This window comes from Melitaea cinxia, chromosome 12, assembly GCF_905220565.1.
Source record: "Melitaea cinxia chromosome 12, ilMelCinx1.1, whole genome shotgun sequence".
In the NCBI taxonomy this organism is placed as follows: Eukaryota; Metazoa; Arthropoda; class Insecta; order Lepidoptera; family Nymphalidae; genus Melitaea; species Melitaea cinxia.
In genome coordinates this window covers 16,741,639-16,754,928 of record NC_059405.1, presented here as the reverse complement: position 1 = coordinate 16,754,928, position 13,290 = coordinate 16,741,639, and the positions used below count along the sequence as shown (strand labels likewise).

Here is a 13,290-nt window from a genome sequence, read left to right as displayed (position 1 = left end):
GGAATTTATTAATTGAATATACGACGCGTTGGCGCAGCGGTCATAGCACTGGCTGTTGCGCTGGCGGTCGCGGGTTCGATCCCCGCTCACGACAGACATTTGTATCTGCTATATAGGTGTTTGTCGTAGTCTGGGCGTTGGTCTTGTGTATTGTGTGTGGACCCCTCACACAGGAGAAAATTTTACCGAGGGCTGTTGAGTGTGAAGCCTTTATTTAAGCGTTTATTTATACAAGAAATTCTAACCGCACATGCACTATCTTTATAATTGTTTTGACAGACCCGTTGGCGCAGTTAGCAGTGAATCGCTTTCTGCTCCAGGTTTGGGTTAGATTCCCGCCTCAAGTCAAAGTTAATTTAGTTCATATTATCCATTACTCTCGCACCCAAGTACATATATTAACTTACGAACAAATCTAGTTTTTTTATTAACTAACTAAAATTTTCCTCAATACGTCCGTGTTCATAACGTTATGTACGCCATTTCACTTACCCCATTTCAAGGAGATTTGAATGGATTAAATTAAATACATTAATTATCATGATGGAAACATGATTCAATCATCATGAAATTACAATTCATGATGAAACATGATCGTCTGTCTAAATATGCACAAGAAAGGCTTACTTGTCTAAGAACAAGGTTATTACTTATAAAAAAAGGTATATACATTATACTATACTAGAAAACGTCGTCTATCGGAATCCTATTGGGATCCGATAGATGGCGTTGCGAGAATCGTAATGAGGTCATTCGTCCAGTAGATCTACTCCTCATATTTTTTTCATACCGGAGGCCTTATATGGAAATGAACTGCAAAAAAAGAGCCACAATGGCTATCCATTCGAATCTATATTCGAACAGATAAATACTAGATGTAGCAAAAAGTCTCACACAAATATACGCATTTCTAAAGTAATAGGTGAACGTGTGATGTAATTCGTGATAATACATTTTGACTTTTATACCCTATTCCGAAAGAATTTATTGATATCGTAAATTGATCTATAAAATATCCGATTTCTATATATTGTCCTTCGAAGATACAAAACCAACAGTAGGTCGTATATGACAAACTAATACTTAAAAAAAAATTGCAATTTTTTTCATGCGATAGTTGATCTGTGATACCTACAAAAGAAACCATTAGACGGGTACACAAGTGAAATAAAAAATAATAATAAATATATTAAAATACTATATATTTCGTCAAGTTTTCCACTTCAAAACGGTGACTCTAACAACGAGTATGTCTCAAAGGCGAAAATATTTAACAAACGAAACGCTTGAGAGTGAGACAAAGTTAAAAATCTTTATAAAAACAACGAACTCACAGAGCAACGGTCAAAGGGAATCTAAACAAACGTGTATTATTTCAAAAGAGCGCCACAACTGAGGGGAAACGTCGATTGTAATGCAACGATCAGACCGGACGAATGGGTAGAATAATAAGATAAGTAATAATGACGAATAATTCGGGCGCGAACACGAACTCTATCTGATTGTGAACATACAGAAGATCGTTTGAATCTCACCGAGAGCCGTATTAAAATGAAATAGAAATACCCTATCTATATAAAAGTATACATAACATAAATACCTTTATATATTTGTATAAACAATCTTGATCCAATCAACTCGGATTGAGAATTCTACTTAGTGGCTCCTCTAAAGTACTCTCCTCTTTGTTCTGACGATAGAATAATTAACTCTCTAGAAACACCAACACATATTTGACATATAGAGTGTGATTACAACGCAGATTACATTTAAATACAACAATTGCAAAAAAAAATCTTCAAATAATACTATAAATTTAAAAAGCAATTCATAAATTATCAATTACTATTTTTAAACATTGTGAATTTAATTAGACGTTCTATTAAAACTTGCTTGCTTGCGAAACCATTCGTCTGTATTCAACATGTCTAGCCGAGGTTTAACAGTACCGAATGGTGTACAGAGCTTCAGGCGGATCTCAAACCGGAACCTCTTTGTGCTGGCTTCTCGTCTCAGTACCTTTGTGATCATTTATCGGCTGATTTGTTCTCATTTGACTGTTTGCACTAGCGGTATTTCTAGCACTAGTACTTATATTTCGAATTGTACTCTTTGTTACAATGACATATTTGGTTCTGATTTTTTAATATAATTTTGTTTTGTTTTTTATTCTAAACTAGCTGACCCTGCGAACTTCGTATCGCCTAACACAAACTTTATCGTATGGTATTAAAGTTCAAATTGACTTTTAAGTATTATCACAAATCTTTTGTATGGGAGTATAGAAACGTGTTCTTTTTAGACTTTTTCAGGAAATTAAAATTTTTTTTTTTTAGAATTTTTTCTCCGTAAGAACCATCCTCGTACTTCAAGGAATATTTTAAAAAAAGAATTAGCGAAATCGGTCCAACCGTTCTCGAGTTTTGCGCTTAGCAACACATTCAGCGACTCATTTTTATATTATAGATGTTGTTTTGTTGTACTAACCCAATATGGACCTAAAATCTAGTCTGAAATAAAGTATTGTTATTATTATTATTATTATTATTGCTTCTTTAATATTAGTATTTATATTGGTGTACATATATTTGTTAAATAACTACAAAAAAGTAGGAGCTTCGCAATTAGACTAATTTTTCTCGAAAGGCTGTCCTTGTCATGTACATTTAAATTTGATTAAGATCTGACAAGTAAGTTAAGAGATATCTCTAGTAACTCGTATTTACTTGACTATTTTATCATCTACCTACGTTGTATTACTTGTCGATGTAATATTTGGAGTCTGTTTTTATTTCGTTTGCAAGCAAACACAATTATTTATATGTAACTAGTTGACCCAGCGATCCTCGCATTTCGATTTTTATTTGTGAATATATTGATTTTATTTTTAATTTTCTTTTATGAAAAGCTTTTCCTGGTAATAACGTCCATAGCAAAATAATAATTATCCCATTGGATGCAGTCTTTCATAATTATGAATTTTCAGATTCGTTTTTTTACATACAGGTAGATATTGTCGGAAATACATTCGTCATCGCTGCGTTCGTATCGGATGCGCTGCGGCTTTTAAATTTAAGGACGGGCGACGCGACAGTTGGACCACACCGATATAAACTTTTAACGCATACATTTTAATTATTAATGAAACTACACGTTACATCGCATTATATTTCATCAATAAAACTAAAGTTTGCGAGGCTCCTAGTTATTAGAGGTCGCTTGTCATATTCATAGGTTTTATTACAATAACTATTTATCTTTTTTTCTTTATTTTAACTAAATTAAAAGTTGTTATAGTTTAAATCGAGCGTAAGAAAGTTCTTTGTCTGTTTGCATGGTACCTGTTATCTGGGTCAAACTGAGCGTGAGGCAGCTCGAAATATCTATACTTAACGCTTCAACTTGGACGTCTGTTTGAACTGGACGAGAAAGACTTGTATTTTAAAGTTGTAAGACTGAAGAAAATCTTGTACTTACCGAGTAACTAGATAAATTAAACGAATCGCTCAATGTGTTTGATAAGTGCAAAACTCGATAATGGCTGAATCGATTCGGTTTTTTTTTAATTTTTTTAATAATTAAGACAACCGCGTAGTAAACTATTAAAGAATCGGAAATATAAGTATCATTGATACTGCATGTATTTGAGAATTCGCAAAATAGAACAACGTTTGCCGGCCTAGCTAGTCAATACTAATATTATAAAGAGGAAAGATTTGATTATTTGTTTGTTTGCATTGAATAGGCTCCGAAACTACTGAACAGATTTGAAATACTTTCACTGTTGGAAAGTTACACTATCCGCGGGTGACGTAGCCTATATTATGTTTTCAGAAAAATTAGGGAATAAATTATTTTGAAATTCTCGTTAAATATCCGTGCGAAGCCAGGGCGGAATGCTAGTATACAAGAAACACAAAAATGGTTACATTAGGTAATCTATATTAAAATTATAACGCCTTATTTTCAAATCTTACTTAATCTAACTTATATCTCCCTCTCAACTTCCGTTCACACTTTTCGTAACGCTCTCGTCACGCATTCACCAGCTTATTCCCCGATTCCAGCGTGCGTTAAGAAGTTCCACTTCAAAATTCATTCAAAAATGTAAAATCTACCACGTAACATCTAATCTTACTTCAATATTAATCTTCGCACAAAACATAATCCGTCAGACATTTACAAATCTCGGAATAAATCTCGTTCCCAACCCGAATCTCAGCACGTCGACGGTACAATCCCGCGGGGTCCAATTAGTCCGCCCGTCATCCGCGATCCCGTGATAATTGCGCCGATGTATTTTAATTTTTGTTTAATCCCGCACAATCGCTTTCAACAGTTTAAGCTTCGTTAATATTGAAAATACTATTAATAGTTATTGAGTTTCCATTTGACTTCGTGAATGAAACGATTTAATGAGATTTCTGTATTTACAAAAATGTCAAATAATTGTATTTGTCTTCGAACAAAAAATCATCATTACAGCCTATACAGTCCACTGCTGGACATAGGCCTCCACAAGTTTACGCCAAAAATAACGTGAACTCATGTGTTTTGACCATAGTACCACGCTGGGCAGGCGGGTTGGTGACCGCAGGGCTGGCTTTGTCGCACCGAAGACGCTGCTGCCCGTCTTCAGCCTGTGTATTTCAAAGCCAGCAGTTGGATGGTTATCCCGCCACCGGTCGGCTTTTTAAGTTCCAAGGTGGTAGCGGAACTGTGTTATCCCTTAGTCGCCTCTTACGACACCCAAGGGAAGAGAGGGGGTGGCTATATTCTTTAGTACCGTAGCCACACAGTATAGAAATAAAACTCTTAAACTGGGTAAGCATGAAAAAGCGGCAGCACTTCAAAGTTATGCTCTAACCCGCGCTGTTAATAAACGGGAACTCGTCGGCTACTCTCGACAATTCCATTACAAGTTTTGCGAGCAGCGCCGGGAGATATAAATGCGGTGGGGCTGTAAAACAAGCCATTTAATACCGTACCCGGCGGCCGGGGTATATAAACGATTTTGTAATAGCCAGGTAAAAATGTATTACGTTCGAATAGAACTGTGATAGTTGCAGGAATTGTTAGTCATTTGTACAGATTAAAAAAAGCTGAATAGCGTTAGACTGTAAAATCGTGTGGATGTTAAATTTTTTTATGGAAATTTTTACAGGTTTAATATTAAAACATTTTTGTATTATATCTCTAGAATGTCAGGTTTTTTTTTTTAATATTAAAACATTTTTGTATTATATCTCTAGAATGTTAAAATATACACAACGTAACAGTTGCGACTAGATTCGTCATTATACGACAAAAACGCCATCATATATACGATTAATTGTGATTAACAAAATTACGCGTTTGACAATTGATATCAAATTGCTTATCAAATGGTACAAAATTAACATCTCTAAATAGAAAACGACTTGAATAATAATGAAGTTATAACATGACGATCTACCACATAATAGTAAAAACAAATAATTAAATACTAAAGACATTGTAATATTTATTGCATTAAGGTGATCTTATGTAACTTTTTCACAGCGATTTCTTTTCCTTTTTCGTATATTTTTCACATTCAAATACTACAGATTAAAAATAATTGAAAACAAAACAAAGACTTAAAAGAAAATGTGTAAATCAAATGAGTTTCAAAATGGAATATGAAGTTCTTATAAGAGCCATTTCGAATTTGAATATGAATGAAATTCGCGGCGATAACAGAAATAATGGTTTCATCTAACTTCCAAACAATTCATTCTCTGACGTGAGATGCAACAATAAAATTATCTCTTCGCTCTGTTTCCATTTTGTTTTATTCACCTGACTGTTTGTAAATCAACATCTATACAAATTGTGGAAGCTTTCGGAAAGATAAAACAAATTACGCTGAAGTTGTTTACAGAATAACTAGCTGCCCGGACAGACTTCGTTCTGTCAAAAGTTAATGGATTTTTATTTATTTCGATTATTTTTTAATTTTTTTGATATTAAAATCTTCCGTCGGCCTTAAGGAATATACAAAAAAAATTGCCGAATCGGTCACGTCATTTTTGAGTAATGCGTTTAGCAACATTTATTTTTATTTATACAGATAGAGACTCGTACAATGCCTGAAACTCAACAGCCCCAGTAAGATAACATTTTGAGAGTCCAAACAACACATATTAACACAAACACAAACGCACAGACATATATAAACAGCTGTAATAGACATAAAAATATTTATGTCAGAAGTAATGATAAAATATCTCGTCAGTGATATACGTATCTTATTAAAGATATCTGACAAATAAATTGGAATTTGAACTTAACTTGTAGTTGTTTATACGCTTCATGTGATATGGCATAGGCCTCTTTCCCCATGTAGGAGAAGGATCAGAGCTTAATCCACCACGCTGCTCCAGTGCGGGTTGACGGATATATTCCCTACTATAAGTAACGATCGCTATCAGGTGAACATGATAACAACAGGGACCGACGGCTTAAGGTGCACGAGGTACGGTGGGGAGATCCACAAGGACTGCACAAACACCCAGACCACGGCAAACACATGATGGGCCAATACAAATGTTTGTCACGTGCGGGAATGAAGCAGTTTGATATAGTTAAATGTCAGATAACAATCTAAAACTTTATAAATTAGGATTGAAATTTATTAATTAAAATTGGTTCTTCATTTAACTATGATTTATTTATCTCTTATTAGAATCTTTTTAGACGTTTGTCATAATTATAAAGCTTTGAGAGCGAACATCTCACTGGGGATTACAAGCGAAATACGAAACTTAGGTGAACGCCCGACAGAAGCAAAAACTAAATTTAGAATGAATTTAAATCTTATTACGAAATTGTTATAACTTTAAAACTAACTCGTAAATAGCAGAGAATGGTTGAAAATTATAAAATTCTTAATTAATATATTATTTTATAATAAATTACTTACTAAGGGGGATGAAAATCCCTTAACGTTAATATTTAAGCTTTGAGAAAAGTGTTGAAGTGTAATTAAAATAATAGCAGATAATTAAACTAAAATATATTCTAATGAAATTTAATTTTAGTACGTAATAGTGAATCTAAAAAAATATTTCGCGAATAAGATATTTTTTAGATAGTCTCCGATATAACAAGGATACACGAGGCTCTCGAACTGTTCACGAATTTCTCGAACAAGACATATCGAGCTCCGCAAATTTAAATAAAAAACATGGTAAATATCCCGCTTATGAATAGTTTTAGTGATAGAAGTAACCATGTTAATCTAAAATCTTATATAGATTCTAAAATCTAATATTCTAAAAACTTATATAGATTTGGGCGATAGATCGGGGGATATGTCCTCATTGCACGGTCCTGAGGAGGGAGGCGACCTTTGTGTTCGAGAGAGCCTCTCAGGAGTTATGAATCGCGTCGAGCTTTTAAGGCAATCGCTAGCGGTATCGCGGAAGTGCAACTGCGTCCCCGTGATTCCGCCCAGGCGTGTCGAAGGAACACCCCAGAGGTTTAGCCCGCGCGACTTGGACATACCCTCCAGCTCCCCCGGGCTGTAGGCATCCGTTAGGGATTTCCTCTGGGTAAAAAAAATAGATTCTAAAGAAGTTTCATTTCGATACTGTTAAAATAGTCAAAATGTATATAACCTTCTTTTATATAGTCATCAAAATTTTATTAGCATATATCAAATGAACTCAGACAAAACATAATTCATCATTCTTCATTTATTGTGATGTATTTTCGTTCCATCGAGTTTCAATACACAACGGTAATAAAGAAGTACCACTTCAAAAAAAAAAAACAGACACACCCAGACACACTGAAATATTCACTATAGTACAAAATATCATCTATATTCAATCCATTAATTACTAATGTAATTATAAAATTTATAATATGATGAAAGTGCTCTTGAAGCCTTGAATAAGGAAATTTTAATTGGATTATACAGAGGAGCTTTATGTCACGCAAACACATATATACGAATATAAGTACAAACGTTTCATGCAACACAAGCAATTATTTACAAGGATTTTATTTACATCCCAGAAAAGATAGAGCTTTAAATATGTCTCAGAAAACGTACGTTAACCGAACACCTGAGCTCCTGTTACGAACCGGTGCTGAGCGCATTTAAATATTTAACTAAACCATCTTACTGCAACTAAAAAATAATGAACATTTAAATGAATGTTATTCGACATCAGTTGCATAGCCAGTCTGGAGCAGAACAAGACTATTATTTATTCTAATACAGTCGCTTACTCTATTTTTACTTACTTACAGGATAAAAACCTTTACTAATTATAATAATATAATTAGTAATTTATATATCAGAGAATGGCATTATCTACTTTTTCTCCCACAATAAAGCACAACCCTTATGAGACAGCACAGGGTAACTAAATTATAAGGTCTCACATAACTCTTCATAATTTTATGGCAAATGGTGTTGCGGGTAATAGCTATTATTAATAACAATTGACCTCATACCACTGCTTTGACTAGCCCGTTGGCGCAGTTTGTAGTGACCCTGCTTTCTGCTCCGAGGGTTGTGGGTTCGATTCCCACCCCGAGTCTGGGTGTAATATAAATATTTATTTATATATGTATTATTTATCAGTATGTTTATCGAAAAAAAAAAATATGTAGCTATATACCAGTTGGCTGTTACCTTTAACACAGGCATTGAGTTGCTTACTTTAGGAACAGACGACCGTGTGTGTATTGTGTAGATATTTATTTATTTCTTTACTGCCCGCTTAAGAGACAGCAAACACCAATTAAAACCAGACCACAAAGGCATTGCTCTAAATAAATTCCAAAGAATAAACAGTTTAGGAGCGTGAATAAAAGAACTCAAATAAAATATGCGCGGTCTCGTCCGAACCTAGCTCTGAGGGCGGAGGGCCTGAGGGCTCGAGGGTAGATGAGATCGCATTATGTAAACAAGGCCCTCACCGCAGCCGGATGTGCCTCTTTTGTGATTAATTATAAAATCCAACGTTCTGATGTTTCATGGCTACATTGTAACAAGTCTGACCCTATGAATGCGAAAGTAATTGGTTAAACGTTTGTAACTCACCTTTTTCCTTGGTTTCTCGTAATTCATCTCACTAATTTTGTAGCGAAATTATCTAATATTCTATCATAGTGTACACACTATACACTATAAGTATTTAGTAGTTTAGTACGTGCCAAGACACGTGTACGCGGGTGTTGTAAGAGGCGACTAAGGGATAACACAGTTCCACTACCACCTTGGAACTAAGAAAGCCAACCGATCGATAGCAGGTTACCCATTGAACTTACTGGCTTTAAAAAACAGAACGAAGACGGGCAGGAGCGTCTTAGGTGCGACAAAGCCAGCCCTGCAATCACCAACCCGCCTGCCCATCGTGGTGACTATGGGCAAAACACATGAGTTCACGCTATTTTTGTCGTGAACTTGTGGAGGCCTACGTCCAGCAGTGGACTGCGATAAGCTGAAATGATGATGTCTTAGTACGTATTCCATCGTAGTGTACATATTAGTGTAGTGGCTTATTACACCGTGTATGGACCTATTTCTTGTTTTCACTAATTTGTATGGCGATTGTCTTTCTAAGATAAATTTAAAAATGAGTACGTAATATCTTACATATATTTATGTTATCTTTATTTATGTTAGTTAAAATACCTTATTAAACATTAATTATTTGAATATTTATTATAAATTTGTTCTAACTTGTACACCTATGCTGACGCTACACCATTCCTTTGCTATAAGATTGCCTGGAAGAGATCGCTTTTTAGCGATAAGGCCGCCCTTTGTACCTAATGAATATATTGTGAATATTTAGCTTTCATTGCTATGTATTATTTCTGTTTTTGGTCTACAATAAAGTGTATTATTATTATTATTATTAAACGTTTCTACAGTTTACAGCAACGGTAAAACTGTTGGATGAAGCACTAAAGCATGACCAGTTCGAAACATGTGAATAACTATTTTAAAAAAAATCGTATACAATTTTGGGTTACAAAATAGCTTCACTGAGGGAGCTTTTCAGGCGCCGCAGCCGTGGTTTCATATTTAAGCTTCGCGGAATTGCACTTTAAAATAAATTCAATTTTAACATTCAAATGTTGCTTCAACAAAATTTTACTCTACTGAAATTTTAGAACTTCATATTTTATGTCGTCTTAGGAAATAAGTTTAAAAAAAATGTGCAATTCAGCTGCGACACGCGACTGCAGATTGCTACGTTTGCACGATTACTAATCTATTATACATTATTGCACGAAAAATAATCCGTTTGAGACTTTCTAAATTCTCTGTGTATTTCCTTAACACAATAAACACAATAAAAAAAAGAATAAATATTAAAATGAGGTAGGGCACAGCGGGACATACCCTACTCAAAATAGGGAGCAGCCCGACTGGGGATGTACCTCGACCTTACAGAAGATCACAGCTGGTGAGTAAGGTGACCAGAGCTTCTGGGAGGAATTAGACGTAAGGGGTGCTACGCGATGCTTCTGGTGTTGCAGCCGTACAATTGTTTGCTGACCTAATTGTTTAAAAAATATATTAACACACACAGATAATTTTTCCTGTTTGAGAGAGGCTGTCAGTCAACTTAAAGCTAAAATATAATACCACCTTATCAAGTGAAATTGCGTGACGTATCTACTACGTAAATACACACTAAATATTTAGAAAATGCCTTAATAACCTAGTGTTATGTGACCGTTACACTAAATGAGTTCTTCAGGCTGGATGCGGCGAGTAAACTAATTTAGCCAACAAAGTTAGTCACTTGCGGCCTCCGCAACCATGCCTCGATTATTATATCGTCAACCTGCTCTCCAAGAGCTTTCCAAAATGTGCTCTTAAGTATATTATATGTAAATTGTTGATTTATATTTAGAGCGAAATTTTGTACAGCTTCAAATTTATTTTGTAATTATTTTACCTTGGAAACTATTCTAATTTATTTTGTAAATTAATATAACGTATACCTGGTTGTATAATAAAAGTATAAATGAATGAATGAATAGATGAAGAATGACTCTCTCGCTACTAACCAAGTAAATCAAACCGTGAACAGCATACTAACACAGGGCTCTGAGTAACCCAACGTTACTCCTTCATTCCAGCGACTAACTTGCACTTAATACTTAGACTTATATAGATATCGGTCAAGCGGAAGGCTGACCATATCTTAACACACAATTAACTCGCATAAAAGCAAGCCTCATTCCTAAATCTTGCTCACTGCGACACGCAATATATTTGAGAGTTTGGAAATTCACTGCGTAGTTATATTACGTTGTATTGGTTAATGACGCTTGAACTAAAAGTAACTTTAAACGTTTCGAAAAGTAATTCATTTAACCGACTCCAAAAAAGGAGGAGGTTACTCAATTCGACCGTCTATATATGTATGTTCCGTGATAGCTTCGTCGTTTATGAACTGATTTCGATATTTTTTTGTTGGAAAGGAGATATCTTAAGTGTGGTACAATGATAACAAAATTAGGATCTGATGATGGGATCCCAGAGAAATCGAGGGGAACCCTCGAAAACCCGCATAACTTTTTATTGGCTGTACCGATTTTGATGATTTTTAATTTAATCGAAAGCCGATATTTATCATGCGGTCATACCGAATAAAAAATCATACAAAAGTTTTCGAGCAATGCGTCCTGCCTGAAACAGAAATCCAGCACAAGTGTCACAACGGGGCTGTGTATTATCTCAACCACAAACCATAAAACATCGAACGCGTCTGTTTTTAACTCCGCTAAATACGAAACATGCAAATATTTCGAATGATTACACGGGAGGCGTGCTCAGAATACTTTAATCTGAACAGCAACCTCTCAGACCGTCCTCGACTTCTTGAACGCCTCTTCAGAGCTCTGCACGGAGTGTCGTCTGAAAACTTGACCTACAGCTGCGTGTAATGATTTTATAAATATGATACGTCGCTGAGTTTTTAAAGAAGCGAACTCGAACTTGACTTTAAAAATGTCAATTTGAATCAAGCCCACAACGCAAAACTATAGATACATTGTTTCAAATAACAGCCCTGTTGAAGGAATGTCATAGTTTCTATAAGTGGTGACAGTCACTTGTGTGATTCCCGTCTGTAGCAGATACTTATGCTAACACAAAAATTATTTTCTGGTCTCGGAGTTTGACCCAAGCCTAAACCAGATGGTTTCAGTAATTTTTCCCATCAGAAACATCTAATTAGGATCGTTATACTTGGTATAGAAATTATCAGGAGTTCTAAAAATTTAATTCCGCTAGTGTTATTATAGTCTTCTGGAGCGAGTAATGGAGCATCTACGCGCTGTTTCATTTCTATTCAATTGCTTGAAAGGTGTTTTAAAAAAATCCCAGCCCTCATTCATCACACTGTACCACAAAGTGGACACTTAAGATCGAAAACTTTAGCATGAATCTAAATTAGCATCAACTTCGCCATCAAAAGACTTATAAATGTGAATAAGGTGGGCAGAAATGACTTTCGTACATCTGTTGGTCTCGTTCAATTTTAATAATTTAGAATTGTAAGTACTACTAGTATAAAACTTAGCGGTCAAGATTTATAAGACAAAATCTACTCTAAGGCAGGTGCGCTCGTTAAAAAGGCGTTTAAAATTAATAATGTTTTGAAAAGGTCTGTGGCAAAGTTACTGGTCTCATGCCTAAATAATAAAACCACCTACGCTTAGTGAAGCCGTTAATATCCACCAGGGCTACCAGATAAACTTTAAAATACGAATGTTGCTAGTAAAAAGATAAAAAAACTGCCATGCGAAACTCAGCAATAGCTTCTGGAGAACATTTCACAAAAAAAAAAATACACAAAAAAGGCTAAGCTAAATGTCAGTGTCACGTTCCGTAAGTTTTACAAGCTCTTTTTATTTACAGGTGTACTAAACTGGCGCTGGCAACACTGATACTTTATTGCTTGTACTAATTTATATAAAATTTTTAGTCTAGAAAAAATTACAAAAATTAAACTCTTATCATTCTCACGATATTTTAAAAATATTTTTGCTCACGTGTTTTATAAAACAAAAGAAACATGTAATTTTAGTTAGTTTACGTAGCGTCAACCCTAACACCAAGACAGAAACATTTTGAAGGTTGCAGCGCCGCCGCAGGCGTCCTTTTGTTACTTATTATGATAAACACACAAAGCTGCTTCTATAACATTACTCTTGGAAACATTATGTTACAGATAAAACACCGGGTGACTTTCAACAACTTTATTATTTACATCAAACTTGTTACGG

The 13,290-nt window shown here is 34.9% G+C and overlaps 1 long non-coding RNA gene across 1 annotated transcript in view; it reads right to left on the bottom strand.

Moving 5' to 3' along the window:
- LOC123658350 overlaps positions 1–10,850 on the bottom strand; it is a 55,147-nt gene extending 44,297 nt beyond the window's left edge. The window contains exon 1 of the long non-coding RNA XR_006743861.1: positions 10,839–10,850. This is a non-coding gene — a long non-coding RNA (uncharacterized LOC123658350). The remainder of the gene's footprint in view (positions 1–10,838) is intronic.
- Between the last annotated feature and the right edge of the window lie 2,440 nt (positions 10,851–13,290).